This window comes from Octopus sinensis, unplaced genomic scaffold (genome assembly GCF_006345805.1).
Source record: "Octopus sinensis unplaced genomic scaffold, ASM634580v1 Contig14083, whole genome shotgun sequence".
NCBI lineage: Eukaryota > Metazoa > Mollusca > Cephalopoda > Octopoda > Octopodidae > Octopus > Octopus sinensis.
This window is the reverse complement of record NW_021833102.1, coordinates 40,900-57,000: the sequence shown is the minus strand read 5'-3', so window position 1 is coordinate 57,000 and position 16,101 is coordinate 40,900. Positions and strand designations below refer to the sequence as shown.

Sequence of the window (16,101 nt, the reverse complement as noted above, 5' to 3'; positions counted from 1 at the left end):
CCTCGACTGGCTTCCGTGCCGGTGGCACATAAAATACACCAATCTGACCGTGGCCGTTGCCAGCCCCGCCTGGCACCTGTGCAGGTGGCACGTAAAAAGCACCCACTACACTCACGGAGTGGTTGGCGTTAGGAAGGGCATCCAGCTGTAGAAACATTGCCAAATTAGACTGGAGCCTGGTGCAGCCTTCTGGCTTCCCAGAACCCCGGTCGAACAGTCCAACCCATGCTAGCATGGAGAACGGACGTTAAACGACGATGATGATGATGACGATGATATATATATGTATACGTACACAGAAGAATTCAATGTAGAGGTTGGGGTCCACCAGGGTTCAGTACTCAGCCCCCTCCTATTTAACATAGTCCTCCAGGCAATAACGGAGGAATTCAAGACAGGTTGTCCCTGGGAGCTCCTCTACGCTGACGACCTTGCTCTAATTGCTGAGTCACTATCAGAACTGGAGGAGAAGTTCCAGGTTTGGAAGGTGGGTTTAGAATTGAGGGGCCTTAGAGTCAACCTAGCTAAAACCAAAGTCCTAATAAGTAGGAAGGCACGCAAACCACAAATCCCTTCAGGTAGATGGCTCTGCTCGATCTGTAGTAGAGGCGTAGGTAGAAGCTCTATAAGATGTACCCAGTGTAAGCTATGGACACATAAGAGGTGCAGCAATGTCAAAGGTAGGCTAACTGGGAAGATAGTTTTTGTATGTGGCAGATGCTCGGGAGCATTAACCTCCGAAAATCTGCAGAAAACAACTTCCGTGACTTTCGAGGGGGAAAAACTAGAAGTAGTTGATAGCTTCCATTATCTAGGTGACCAAGTCAGTAGTGGGGGTGGGTGCGCTGAAAGTGTAACTGCTAGAATAAGAATAGCCTGGGCAAAGTTTAGGGAGCTCTTACCTCTGCTGGTGACTAAAGGCCTCTCGCAAAGAATAAAAGGCAGACTGTATCATGCATGTGTACGAACAGCCATGCTACATGGCAGTGAAACATGGGCCGTGACTGCTGAGGACATGCGTAAGCTCGCGAGGAATGAAGCCAGTATGCTCCGATGGATGTGTAATGTCAGTGTACATACTCGACAGAGCGTTAGTACCTTGAGAGAAATGTTGTACCTAAGAAGCATCAGTTGTGGTGTGCAAGAGAGACGATTGCGCTGGTATGGTCATGTGGCGAGAATGGATGAAGATAGGTGTGTGAGAAAGTGCCAATCCCTAGCAGTTGAGGGAACCCGTGGAAGAGGTAGACCCAGGAAAACCTGGGACGAGGTAGTGAAGCACGACCTTCGAACTTTAGGCCTCACAGAGGAAATGACCAGCGACCAAGACCTTTGGAAATATGCTGTACGTGAGAAGACCAGGCAGGACAAGTGAGCCCAGCCCACTTATGAATGCCTTTCCTCCCTTGGACACAAAGACCTGTTGAGGCAAGCGAAGTCGATATAGAACCTCATCCGACAACAGGAACCCATGCCAACCCCCCTTGCTTGCGAAGAAATGTTGGGGCAAGCGAAATCGAAATCGAATTGAACCAGCCAGGATCCCTGGTCTGGTGGTACGTAAAAAGCAATATCAGACTCGTGGCCGATGCCAGCGCTGCCTCCACTGGCTTCCGTGCCAGTGGCACGTAAAATACATCAATCCGACCGTACGACAGGCACCCATGCCAACCCCCTTTGCTTGCGAAGACATGTTGGGGCAAGCGAAATCGAAATCGAATTGAACCAGCCAGGATCCCTGGTCTGGTGGTACGTAAAAGCACTATCTGACTCGTGGCCGATGCCAGCGCCACCTCCACTGGCTTCCGTGACGGTGGCACATAAAATACACCAATCCGACCGTACGACAGGCACCCATGCCAACCCCCTTTGCTTGCGAAGACATGTTGAGGCAAGCGAAATCGAAATCGAATTGAACCAGCCAGGATCCCTGGTCTGGTGGTACGTAAAAAGCAATATCAGACTCGTGGCCGATGCCAGCACCGCATCGACTGGCTTCCGTGCCGGTGGCACATAAAATACACCAATCCGACCGTACGACAGGCACCCATGCCAACCCCCTTTGCTTGCGAAGACATGTTGGGGCAAGCGAAATCGAAATCGAATTGAACCAGCCAGGATCCCTGGTCTGGTGGTACGTAAAAAGCAATATCAGACTCGTGGCCGATGCCAGCGCCGCCTCCACTGGCTTCCGTGCCGGTGGCACGTAAAATACATCAATTCGACCGTACGACAGGCACCCATGCCAACCCCCTTTGCTTGCGAAGACATGTTGGGGCAAGCGAAATCGAAATCGAATTGACCCAGCCAGGATCCCTGGTCTGGTGGTACGTAAAAGCACTATCCGACTCGTGGCCGATGCCAGCACCGCATCGACTGGCTTCCGTGCCGGTGGCACATAAAATACACCAATCCGACCGTGGCCGTTGCCAGCCTCGCCTGGCACCTGTGCAGGTGGCACGTAAAAAGCACCCACTACACTCACGGAGTGGTTGGCGTTAGGAAGGGCATCCAGCTGTAGAAACATTGCCAGATAAGACTGGAGCCCGGTGCAGCCTTCTGGCTTCCCAGATCCCCGGTCGAACCGTCCAACCCATGCTAGCATGGAGAACGGACGTTAAACGATGATGATGATATATATATATATATGTATACATATATATATATATATATATATACTACAAAATTAGAGAATGGAGAAATATACTTAAATCAGTAAAACATCAACTATCCGATGATACTCAATCCATACTTTAATACACCATTACATATGAGTAAAGGCAATATATAAAATGAAATGAGATATACAGTAATAGTAAAAAGATAAAGAGATATAAGTAAAAAATTTTCAAATATAATATGCAAATAAATCAAAACTGACAGCTGTTTCGGCAGTGAGGACAGTCATACCTCATTTAACCTATAAGCCATAAAGGCAGGTATAAATGAGGCATTAACAAGGATGCCCCACGGCCTCTTCAGAGAATTAAATTAATTTGTTATAATAGTGAAAAATATTATATAATCATATACATATAAATATAAAAATATAAAAATGTAAAATATAAAAACTTATACATCATAAAGCTACACTTATATAATATAATACACATTTGTACAAAAAAGGAAGGTAAACAGAACAAAATAAAACAAAATATAAAATAGTGTATATATTAATATCAATAAGTACCGATATTATACATATTTGGCTAATAGTTTTTTTTATATATATAAAAAAAAGGCTAACATATATGGAGATGAAAAATAATAATTAAATCCGTGGTACAGTTCATAAGATTCTAAAGCTATAAAAGTTAATAAAAATTACTATTAATAATAATAATAATAATAATAATAATAATAATAATAATAATAATAATAATAAAATATAATAAAAAATAGATACAGTTAAGTTAGCACCAAGTCCATCCTTACAAGATCGAAATAACTATGAGTTAAGAAATGCTGACCACTAGGTAAAGAAAAAAATATTTTTTCTTTACCTAGTGGTCAGCATTTCTTAACTCATAGTTATTTCGATCTTGTAAGGATGGACTTGGTGCTAACTTAACTGTATCTATTTTTATTATATTTTATTATTATTATTATATTATTATTATTATTATTATTATTATTATTATTAATAGTAATTTTTATTAACTTTTATAGCTTTAGAATCTTATGAACTGTACCACGGATTTAATTATTATTTTTCATCTCCATATATGTTAGCCTTTTTTTTATATATATAAAAAAAACTATTAGCCAAATATGTATAATATCGGTACTTATTGATATTAATATATACACTATTATATATTTTGTTTTATTTTGTTCTGTTTACCTTCCTTTTTTGTACAAATGTGTATTATATTATATAAGTGTAGCTTTATGATGTATAAGTTTTTATATTTTACATTTTTATATTTTTATATTTATATGTATATGATTATATAATATTTTTCACTATTATAACAAATTTAATTTAATTCTCTGAAGAGGCCGTGGGGCATCCTTGTTAATGCCTCATTTATACCTGCCTTTATGGCTTATAGGTTAAATGAGGTATGACTGTCCTCACTGCCGAAACAGCTGTCAGTTTTGATTTATTTGCATATTATATTTGAAATTTTTTAATTATATCTCTTTATCTTGTTACTATTACTGTATATCTCATTTCATTTTATGTATTGCCTTTACTCATATGTAATGGTGTATTAAAGTATGGATTGAGTATCATCGGATAGTTGATGTTTTACTGATTTAAGTATATTTCTCCATTCTCTAATTTTGTAGTATTAATTTACGGTAATATTATTACCTTTACCCATATAATGCAAAAGATGAACTGATTGTTTGACAATTTTTAACATCTATGTATTAATTTTGTTGGGTACCTATCTAGCAGTATATTGGATATATATTATCCCATGGTGGTTGAATTTTCAACCCCTATCTCATTTTATAATATATATATATATATATATATATATGCATGTATGTATACATATATATGTATACATATATATATGTATACATATATATATATGTATACATATATATATGTATGCATATATATATATATATGTATATATATATATTTATATATATATATCGTTGAATAAAAACACTTTTAAATATTTTTTGCTGTTTTTAACCTTCTCTTAATAAATCTGAACTCAGTTATTTCGTCTGATACGAATACGAAACTAACATGACGTTGAAATCGGAATCAAGAGTTTAAACCTTAAACTCCATGTTTAAGTTAAAGATAATGGAAAGACGATGGACTCGTTCGATTGTTTTAAAGCAATTTGTGTTAAATATTTGGTTTCTGGAAAAAAATTTCATTGAAAGTTACTTTCTACACTCGATATACGAAGGTAAATGAATTACATTTTGAGATTTTTCGTTTGACTTTGGGAAAAATCACCCCTAGTGATGCTTCGTAACTCTAGAAAAAAATTGATAGAGTGAGGGATGAGTATATATATATATATATATATATATATATATATATATATATATATATAAAGAGAGAGAGAGAGAAGCAGATTCTAACAGATAAATAATTTGACAGCAATAGATGAAGTCAGAAGAAGCAAATACGGAACTACAGCGGCTGCAAATGAGTTTCTGACTTTTCGCAAAGCATTGTGGGATTGTCGTTTCAATATTAATGGCGGCGAGTTTGTAAAAAATCTGAATTCAATTTCTGGACTTTTCTGTCTTCAATCTGAAAATATTTGCCTTGTTTATTCACTGAATATTGTTTGTAAGTTTGAGCTTGTATGAATACATATTACTTAAAAGGATTTTAATGAGTAACGATTGTAAACAAACAGGAATTGTGAATGAAGTCAACAGAAGAATTTCCGAAAAAGTAAGAATTTATTAATATTTTTGTCTTAAGTTTTGTGTCAATTATGATGTATTGGGATAAATATATTGATTCTTAAACAAGAGACCCTTTTCTACCACCTACCTTCACACACACACACACACACACGTTTAGACGTTCACATGATTAACAAGGCTAACGTGGGGTGGCTAGAAATAGCAGTCAAATTACTCTCAGATCCATACAAGGAGCCCAATAACAAATCAACTTAGTTGTTTATGAAAGAAATCGTTATTTAGAGAGTGAAAACGTGTTTTTCTCTCTTTTTTGCTGGATCACCGACTTTGGTCGAGCAAATCGACCCCAGGACTTATTCTTTGTAAGCCTAGTACTTATTCTATCGGTCTCTTTTGCCGTAAACACAGCATCGGTTGCCAAGCGGTGTTGGGGGGGGCAAACATATACATACACACACTCACATATATATATATATATATATATATATATATATAACGACGGTCTTCTTCAGTTTCCGTCTACCAAATCCACTCACAAGGTACCATGCAGTGGGATAGAATCCGGAAGGTTCGTAAGCAAGCTACTTACCACACAGCCACTCATATATATACACATACACACGACTGGTTTTATTCATTTTCCAGGTACCCAATAGACTCAAAATGTCATGCAATGGGATAATGGTGATAATTCAGAGATTTAAAAGAAATAAGGATGATTATAGTTGGAAGGGCAACTCTACTGAAACAAAAAGCATCAAGTCCTCAATACCTTTTGGTAGCAGCAACATTAGCATTTTGGATATAATTCATCTGTTTTTGTGGATCATAGAATCATCCATGAAGGACGTGTAGAAGTCAGTTATGTCTACTAAAAAATATATCAACATCATTTAACGTCTGTCTTCCTATAACAGTTGACTTCAATGCTGCTATGCCAGTCATTGGGTATAATACCTTTCTATACATCCTGATTAACTATATGGGTGAAGTGTGTCAGACTGCCAGAAGGGAAGCTAGGAGGCAGGTTTATTTAGCCAGAGGAGAAGCAGATAAGAAAAAATTTGCCAATGTTCTGCGCCGTGAGGACAAAAGGCTTGAGGTATTTCGTGTTGCAAGACAGTGTGTGAGAGAGAATCGTGATGTGGTAGGAGAGAAATGTGTTCGTATGGATAATGGTTCACTTGCGCTAAATGTGGCTGCAAAGAGAGAGGTTTGGAGACGCCACTATGAAAGGTTGCTGAATAAAGACAATGAATGAGAGAAAGAGAGTCTGCCGAATGTCGACCCAACTGAGGGACCAGCTATCCGAGTTGACAGTACCTTGGTAGATAAGGTAATTTAGAAGTATGAAGACAGGAAAAGCCTCAGGCCCATCAGGAATTACTGCAGAGATGCTCAAAATATCTGGCAGTGTTGGTTATAGCCTGGTCACCCGTATAGTTAACCAGTTGATACACGAAGGAGTCATACCCAATGACTGGTGTAGCAGCATAATAATCAACTGCTACAAAGGTAAAGGTGACGCTTTAGATATAAATAATTACAGAGGTATCAAGCTGTTGGATCAGGTAATGAAGGTTACGGAGAGGGTCATAGCCCAACTGATTAGGGAGAGTGTCAGCTTGGATGAGATGCAGTTTGGTTTTGTGCCAGGAAAAAGCACCACTGATGCCATATTTCTGGTAAGAAAGCTGCAGGAGAAATACCTAGCCAAAGATAAGCCCCTGTACCTGGCTTTCGTTGACATGGAGAAAGCCTTTGACAGGGTCCCTCGATCCCTTATCTGGTGGTCAATGAGGAAACTAGGGATAGATGAATGGTTAGTGAGAGCTGTGCGAGCCATGTACAGGGACACTGTAAGTAAGGTGAGAGTTGGCAACGAGTACACTGAAGAATTCAGGGTAGAGGTAGGGGTCCACCAAGGTTCACTCCTCAGCCCCTACCTATCTATCATAGTCCTGCAGGCAATAACGGAGGAATTCAAGACAGGATGCCCCTGGGAGCTCCTCTTTGCTGATGACCTTGCTCTAATTGCTGAGTCACTATTAGAACTGGAGGAGAAGTTTCAAGTGTGTAAACAAGGATTAGAATCGAAGGGCCTTAAAATCAACCTAGCTAAAATCAAAGTCCTAATAAGTAGGAAGGCACGCAAACCACAAATCCCTTCAGGTAGATGGCTCTGCTCGATCTGAAGTAGAGGCGTAGGTAGAAGCTCTATAAGATGTACCCAGTGTAAACTATGGACACATAAGAGGTGCAGTAATATCAAAGGAAGGCTAACGGGGAAGATAGTTTTTGTATGTGGCAGATGCTCGGGAGCAATAAACACTAAAAATGCAGAGAGAACAACTTCCGCCACATAGAAAAATTGTATGTAAACAAAAAAATTTAGGAAATAGTTATAATTTAATTTGAAAACTCTAATCCTTTCATAGGAAGCAAAAAAAGTTATTCTATGAAGAATGGTAAAATATGCTTGTGGAGAAAGGCTAGGCTAAGAATGTTTGAACATGTTAAATATCTGTCTTTATGAATGTAATAATATAATGATGGAAAATAATAATTGAAAATAGTTGGGAATGGACTTAATTTTTAAGTTTTGAAAACCAGAGTTAATTCTGTGATAATAACACTTCATAAATGGCTGGAAACATTTATTTTTAGTATTTAACTTATATTTCGAATTTCCAGTACATGTACACACGCTCATATCAACCAATCTGTCTATCTGTTCATTTATCTATCTATCTGTCTGTCTGTCTACACACACACATGCAAATATATCTACACATCCACAAATATTTTATAAGCAAGAAACTGTCAAGGCTTCTAGGAATTACTCTTTTATTTTAATAGAAGACAGTTGTACGTAGAATCATTATTGGAGATGTTTTTCAGACATTTTTGTTTGTTAGCTATCATTATTTTTTTTCTGTATTTGTTATTATCAATGATGAAAATAAATATGTCTAACATTCACTGGAAACAAAAAGTCAACCAGTCTCACCTGACTCTCCCCAAAGAAAAAAGAATAAATGTTAGAAAAATTAAAAATGGAGTCTATATATTGAAAGTTTATTGATTAGACATTGTGATTATGCTTGTTACTGAAATCTTTTAAGATATATCTTAAGGCTAAATAAGATTTTACAGATAAATCATCATCGTTTAGCGTCCGCTTTCCATGCTAGCAAGGGTTGGACGATTCAACTGGGAAGCCAGAAGGCTGCACCAGGCCCAGTCTGATCTGGCAATTTTTGAACGCCAACCACTCCGTGAGTGTAGTGGGTGCTTTTTACGTACCACCAGCACAGGTGCCAGACGAGGCTGGCAAACGGCCACGATCGGATGGTGCTTTTTACGTGCCACCGGCATGGAGGCCAGGGGAAGCTGGCAAACGGCCACGATTGGATGGTGCTTTTTACGTGCCACCAGCATGGAGGCCAGGGGAAGCTGGCAACAGCCACGATCGGATGGTGCTTTTTACATGCCACCGGCACGAAGGCCAGTCGGAGCAGTTCGGATGGTTCTCTTACATGCCACCGATACTGGTATCACAGCTACAATTTCCATTGATGTTGATCGATTTTGATTTTGATTCTGATTCTCAATTGCCTCAACAGGTCTTCACAAGTAGAGTTTTGTGTCCCAAGAAGGAAAGGTTTGCATAAGTGGACCGGCTACATCCCAGGTAGAGGCCATGGGTTATGGTCTCACTAGTCCTGCCGGGTCTTCTCACGCACATCATACTTCCATAGGTCTCGGTGAAACCTAAAGTTCGAAGGTCGTGCTTCACCACCTCGTCCCAGGTTTCCCTGGGTCTACCTCTTCCATGGGTTCCCTCAACTGCTTGGGTGTGGCACTTTTTCACCCAACTATCTTCATCCATTCTTGTCACATGATCATACCAGCGCAAATGTCTCTCTTGCACACCACAACTGATGCTTCTTAGGTCCAACTTTTCTCTCAAGGTACTTACACTCTGTCGAGTATGAACACTGACATTACACATCCATTGGAGCATACTGGCTTCATTTCTTGCGAGCTTACGCATATTCTCAGCTGTCACGGCCCATGTTTCACTGCCATGTAGCCTGGCTGTTCGTACACATGCATGATACAGTCTGCCTTTTACTCTGAGCGAGAGGCCTTTTGTCACCAGCAGAGGTAAAAGCTCTCTAACTTTGCCCAGGCTATTCTTACTCTACCAGTTACACTTTCAGCACACCCGCCCCCACTACTGACTTGGTCACCTAGGTAACGGAAGCTATCAACTATTTCTAGTTTTTCTCCCTGAGAAACAACAATATATTTGAGAAGAACTAATGAATTATACATAATATATAACACGAGGCGAGGCTGAAATAAACAGAGTAACAGTGAAAATGTCATAACATAAATAGAGATAAAACATGGGAAACTAAAGATCATCAATTGCATAGAAATATTTCCGGTAGATACAGGCTCAATTAAGTTAAAAAATTGCTTAGCTGGAATTCATTTTCCGACTGAAGTTGACAGCAAATATATATATATATATACAAACACATATTATATATATATTTAAAAACACATAAATATATATATACTAGCATTAAAGACCCGTCGTTGCCGGGTCATAGTGCTTGTGCATGTATATATGTGTACATATTACATGTACATCTATATATATACATCTACACATAAAATACAAAATACAAAGTTATATCTTGATATTGCTAGTGATAACAATACTCAAAATATATAACAGACTGGAATTGTTAGCCCGTCTCTTGTAAATTCGATCAATTGTATCTTGTCCTCCCTCTTGTATAGAAGTGTGGCTACAATCCAGCCTACCTCTACTTCTGGGGTGGGAGAGTAAATTAAAAAATTTTTTCCGGGACGTCCTACGTCCCAGATATAAAAGTAAAAACAAAATATTTCCACTTTGCAAGTTCGAATCAGGTACTCCCTTGCACACTCCGTTGACTCGAACCTTGCTTTTATTGTGGCGAATTTACTGCCTCTGATTAGATATTTTTCATAGTTGCACCAAGACACTTTTCGAACGTGCTTTCCTCCTTGTGTTCAAATCTTTTTTCTCTACATTGTATACTTTATAGACAATAGTCTTTTCTTTAATTTAATTTTTTATTATCCATCTGGACTATTCCATTTCTGCACGCTAATTTTATTTTTAATTTATTCCCATTCATGTGAAACCACTTATTCCAGTTCAAGTCATTGATGCAATTTGATACCAATTACTATTTTTACTTTTGTTATGTTACGATTATATGATACTTTAGTTTGATTTTAATTATTACTTACTACATATAATTCAATTGTTATTATTATTTTTATTGTTAAAGTGAAAGTATCTGACATAAAATAGAGAAATGTTTTTGTTTCACTTTTAACACGTAATACTGAAATAGTGGAGAAGATATGATATTGCTAAGGGATCGCTCTAGGCAAGAAGTCGAACATTCTTTTTTGCCTATGAAACTACATGGACCCTAAGTAAGGCATGTGTAAAATTTGAATGAAATTGGTTGTGTAGTTCTCAAGTTTTAGGGAAACACACAGACAGACAGACAGACAGACACACATTCTCAGTTTTATATATATATAAAGATATGGCATGTAAAAAGCACCATCCGAATGTGGCTGATGCCAGCACCACCCTGACTGGCTTCTGTGCCAGTGACACGTAAAAAGCACTAACCAATTGTGGCCGCTGCCAGCTTGCCCTGGACCATAAAAAGCACCCACTACACTCACGAAGTGGTTGGCGTTAGGAAGGGCATCGTGCTGTAGAAACACTGCCAGATCAGACTGGAGCCTGTTGCAGATTCCTGGCTTCATAGACCCCAGTCGGACTGTCCAAGCTGTGCTAGCATGGAAAACGGACGTTAAACGATGATGTTGCTATGTATATATATATATATATTTACACACACAAACACACGCATAATATATATATATATATATATCTTTGGCTAGATATAAATATCATCATTGTTTAATGTCTGCTTTCCATGCTGGCATGGGCTGGATGATTTGACTGAGGTCTGGCAAACCAGATTCCAGTCTGATCTGGCAGAGTTTCTGCAGTTGGATGCCCGTGGGTGGTTTTATGTGCCACCAGCATGAAGGCCAGTCAGTTAGTACCGACAACGGCTATGCTCAAATGGTGCTTTTTATGTGCCAGCGGCACTGGCAATGACCTCGCTCGAATGTTTTGTTCACATGCCACCAGCACAAGTGCTAGTAAGGGAACGCAGGTAATGATCACGCCGAACGGTGTCTTTTATGTGCCACCAGCACGAATGCTAGCTTGTTGCTCTGGCAACGATGATGCTCATATGGTACTCTTAGCGCTCCACTAGCACGGATGCCAGTCATCGATTTTGATTTCAAGGCTATATATATAAATATATATATATATACACACACATGTTTCGTGAGGTCTTGTGCCTACATATACATGAATATATATATATATATATATATAGGTATAGGGATGCCAATCCCTAGCAGTTGAGGGAACCCGTGGAAGAGGTAGACCCAGGAAAACCTGGGACGAGGTGGTGAAGCACGACCTTCGGACGTTAGGTCTCACCATGGAAATGACTAGAGACCGAGACCTATGGAAGTATGCTGTGCGTGAGAAGACCCGGCAAGACTAGTGAAGCCATAACCCGTGGCCCCTACCTGGGACATAGTCAGTCCACCTGTGCATACCTTCCTTCTTGTGACACTTGTGAAGACCTGTTGAGGCAAGTGAAAATCAAATCAAATCAAACCAAATCAAAATAGATGAACATCAATGGAATTTGTATCCTTGTGGTACCAGTGCCGGTGGCACATAAGAAAACCATCCGAACGTGACCGTAGCCAGTACCGCATCGACTGGCCTCCGTGCTGAGGGCACGTAACAAACACCATCCGAGCGTGGCCGTCTGCCAGCCTCGTCTGGCACCTGTGTCGGTGGCACATAAAAAACACCAAAAGAGTTGCATGCAAAGGAAAAAAAAAGTTAACAGTCTATAGATGTGCACAGAAACTGGGTGCAAGCATGCATATATATGCATGTAACATGAGACATGTAAAAGTTTCCATTTGCCAAATTCTTGGCTGCTTGTCACTTCAAATAAAGAGTATTGAACTGATATTAAAGCCAAAATTTTCCTTTCGCTACTATTAGGATGTTTTTCATTTTTACTTTCAGGGTTAAAAAATGAATGATTACACTTATTGGTTTACATGCGAACTTTTGTTTATTTTATATCTTTCTATATGTTGGATATGCAAATTTCACGAAGCGGGGATAGACACAACTGTCTTCACACAACCCACTTCAGATTACTCTACTAAACACAATACTTCTAATAAATAGAAACTCTGAACAATGTCAACAACTTCCATGAACTCCCAATGACTCTCTTTGTCTCAACCAATATGCTAATTTTTTTATAAGAGTTTTGCTAGTCCATTCTTCCAATCCCATAGGGGTGCCAATGACTCTCACCACAACAGTTTATACATGTAGACTTTTCTTTATACATGTAGATTTTACCAAGCAAGAAGCTTCACCTGTATGTAAATACATAATTTTTTTGTTAAATTAAGTTTTTTGTTAGTTAACCATAGCTGTTTGTAAATTGAACAACTGTTTCTCTGTGTATATTGAACAATTTTCATAAGACATATATGTTTGCAAATGTAAAATATGTTTGTTTCCCAATACCATGGTTTAGGGTCTAGTTCTACTGTGTGTCATTTTGGGCAAGAGTCTTCGACTATAGGTAGGGACCAACAAATGCATTTTTAGTGAAAGTGGTTGATGGGAACTATATGATGCTTATTGCATGTGTGTGTATACACCATATCAATTATGTGATGCATGTTATAGGTACTGTTGACAAAAAGTGCAAAATACTCATTGAAAAATCAAAATAATTTAGAGTAATGTCAAGAAGGGATGTGGAATGGATAGTGAAGGTGTCCCACAGTATTGCAGCCTGGGCCTATGTGTCATCTTGCTACTGCAAGAGAGTACAGACCATTGAATGTTTGTGAAATATTGGCATCTAAGATTATGAACTCTCTGGATTTACTGATTACCTTGATGTCAGTGAGATTGCCATTGTCAAACAAGAGATTTGTTACCTTAGTAAGTGTCTACCCTCCAACCATGTGTTCCTCTGAAGAGAAAAAAAAGACTAATATTTTATCTTTCATGAAAAAAGCTTCTGTGCAGTGTTCTTTCTGCTTATAAAATCTTCATACTTGAAGCCAGAAAATGCAATAGTAATGGCTTGTTTAGTACTGCAAATGTGTTCGATTTTTGCATATACTGGGTAACTGTCAATCTCCTAGTGTGGAGCATGCTGTATTTGAGCACCAAATATGTGGGAGTATTTATGTGATCAAGATGAAAGGCAGTTAGGTCTCTCATTAATTTCTGTTTGGTGAGTTGGCCCTGAGGAAAAATCTAGGCAACAAATCGAAATTAAGGCATGAATGCATTAGAGACACTTAGAGGATCTAGATCAAATTAGAGAAAGTGAAAACATCACAAAGTTTTTGATGGAAAAAATTGTTTCATGTTGGAATGAGTGAATTTGAATGAATGTCAATAAAATCTTAGTGTGCATGAAAAGCTTGAGAGAGATTTTTGAAAAGGTCTTAATATTAATGTTTCCATTGTGTTTTGCTTCAAAAACTACATAGACATGACAGAATTAAATAGACATCCTTATAATTGTTAAAATTTATTTAAATTATTTATTAATAATAATGTGAATATCTAATATTTAGTAGACAGGCTCCTTGCATTTTTGAATGCAAGGACCCTAGCAGGCATGCTACTGATCTGATGAATATTCTCTTCATGATTTTCTTGCCAAGTTTCTTGCAGTAATATCAAAAGATCTGGCTTTAAGGATGCTTTCTTTTTCTTTTTAGGAAGTATCCCATCCATCATGCCTCAGAGGTGTTCAGTAGGGTTCATATCTGGTGATTGGCTTAGCTATGGAAGCTTTTTAATGCCATTCTCTTCCAACCAATCCTGGGTCTTTTAGTTGTGCAAGAAAGCCCTATCTTCCATAAATAGTGTTATTTAATCATTTTACCCCTGGAGGTTATAGGAAGAAGATTTTTCTATAATATGGACACATATGAGTTTATGTATCCCTCACATTCCACCATTTCTGATTGACTATTGCTCCAAACTGCTCTCCAGACCATCACATGTTTCATTGTTGGCTGCAATATATTCACGTGAAAATATTGGTGACTGATTCTCCAGACCCACATTCAACCAGTGTCAGAAAATACAGCAAATCTGGATTCATCAGAGAATTTGACAGTGTCCCAAAGTGCTAGTGACCTCTCTACCGTTTCACTTGTCCAATCTTTTCTCCATTTGATATTGGCTGGTCGAAGCAGTGTCTTCTTTCTTGCTGCTCTGCCATAATAGCCAATTTTGCAGAGATAACTGACAGCTATTCTGGGACTGACATCAACTTATTCTGCTATATTGGAGGCCTTGCAATGAGGATTATCTTAACACTTCTCTTAAGAAAGCAAAGTGTTCTGTCAGAGGGCCTTAGTCTACCTGGGTAAGGTGATATGGACTACTTTCCTGTTTAGTGAATTGAAATATTACTCTATTTACTGTAGAAAGTGGAATCACAATGTTTTTTGTGGTTTTAGGCTAAGTCAGCCTTGAAATAGGCGCAGCATATGGCCTCTTTGTAAATTGGACATTTTTAAGGCTTCTTTTGTACATGGCATGATTAAACAGTTACATAGAACCTGAAACATATAAATGTCAATAATAAAAAAAATATAAACCTCTTCAAGTTATAATAACCATAAAAACAATGTGTTAATGGGTATCTATTTACTTTTGTCATGTTTGTGTACAAATGTATCATTTGTTAGAACTGCACTTTGAAAGAAAAAAGAAAACCTTTAGTAGAAAATTAGCATTAGCTACGACAATGTTACCCAACTATTAAATCTTATATTTTTCAAACTCATGCTAGGATGGAAAAATGAACGTAGATATGAGACTTATTTTTACACATGTATTGATGCATATAAAACATGAAATTATGTTGTCTACATACTTAAATACTTGCAATTAATTCATTGTAAGAACATAGAATTTTGACAGGTTTCTTGAGTTGTTGCTCATCTACAATAATCTGATAAGTTTGAGGTTATTGTTGGTTGCATAAGATTGTCACTGAATTTTCTCTCGACAGAAATATCTAATCATTTTATCCATACTAGCATGGGTTGTGTGTGTCATGTTGATATCTGTTTCAGTTTAATTCCTCTGCAATAGTTTCTTTTTTTGTGTTTATGCAATATTGTATCATAAAATACAGTTGTCTCTTGCCTTACACAGTATTCTGTTTCTTAGTTCACTTTTGCACAATTTTGCTCATTTTCTCTATTTGTTTCTTTTTGATTTTACAAATATAGAAGTAGTACTTGCTTCAGTTTCTCATTATATTTTGTTAAATATTTTTGAATTTGAAATATTAAAATTGATTTCACTGGAAATGAAAATTCAATGTATAAAATTAACTTTAAACTAGATGTTCAGCATCAAATGCAAAAGTTTTACAAAAAGAATTGTCCTCATCATCTCATCATCATTTAATGTCCATTTCTATGCTGGCTTGGGTTGGACAGTTTCATCAGGGCTGTAAGCTGAGGGTCTGCAGCAGACTCCAG

The 16,101-nt window shown here is 37.9% G+C and overlaps 1 long non-coding RNA gene across 1 annotated transcript; it reads left to right on the top strand.

Moving 5' to 3' along the window:
• The first annotated feature begins 5,027 nt into the window (after positions 1-5,027).
• Positions 5,028-14,900, top strand: LOC118761491. Its single transcript, XR_004997422.1, has 3 exons — positions 5,028-5,383; positions 12,919-12,948; positions 14,317-14,900. It is a non-coding gene; the product is annotated as an uncharacterized LOC118761491 (long non-coding RNA).
• Positions 14,901-16,101: the final 1,201 nt, after the last annotated feature.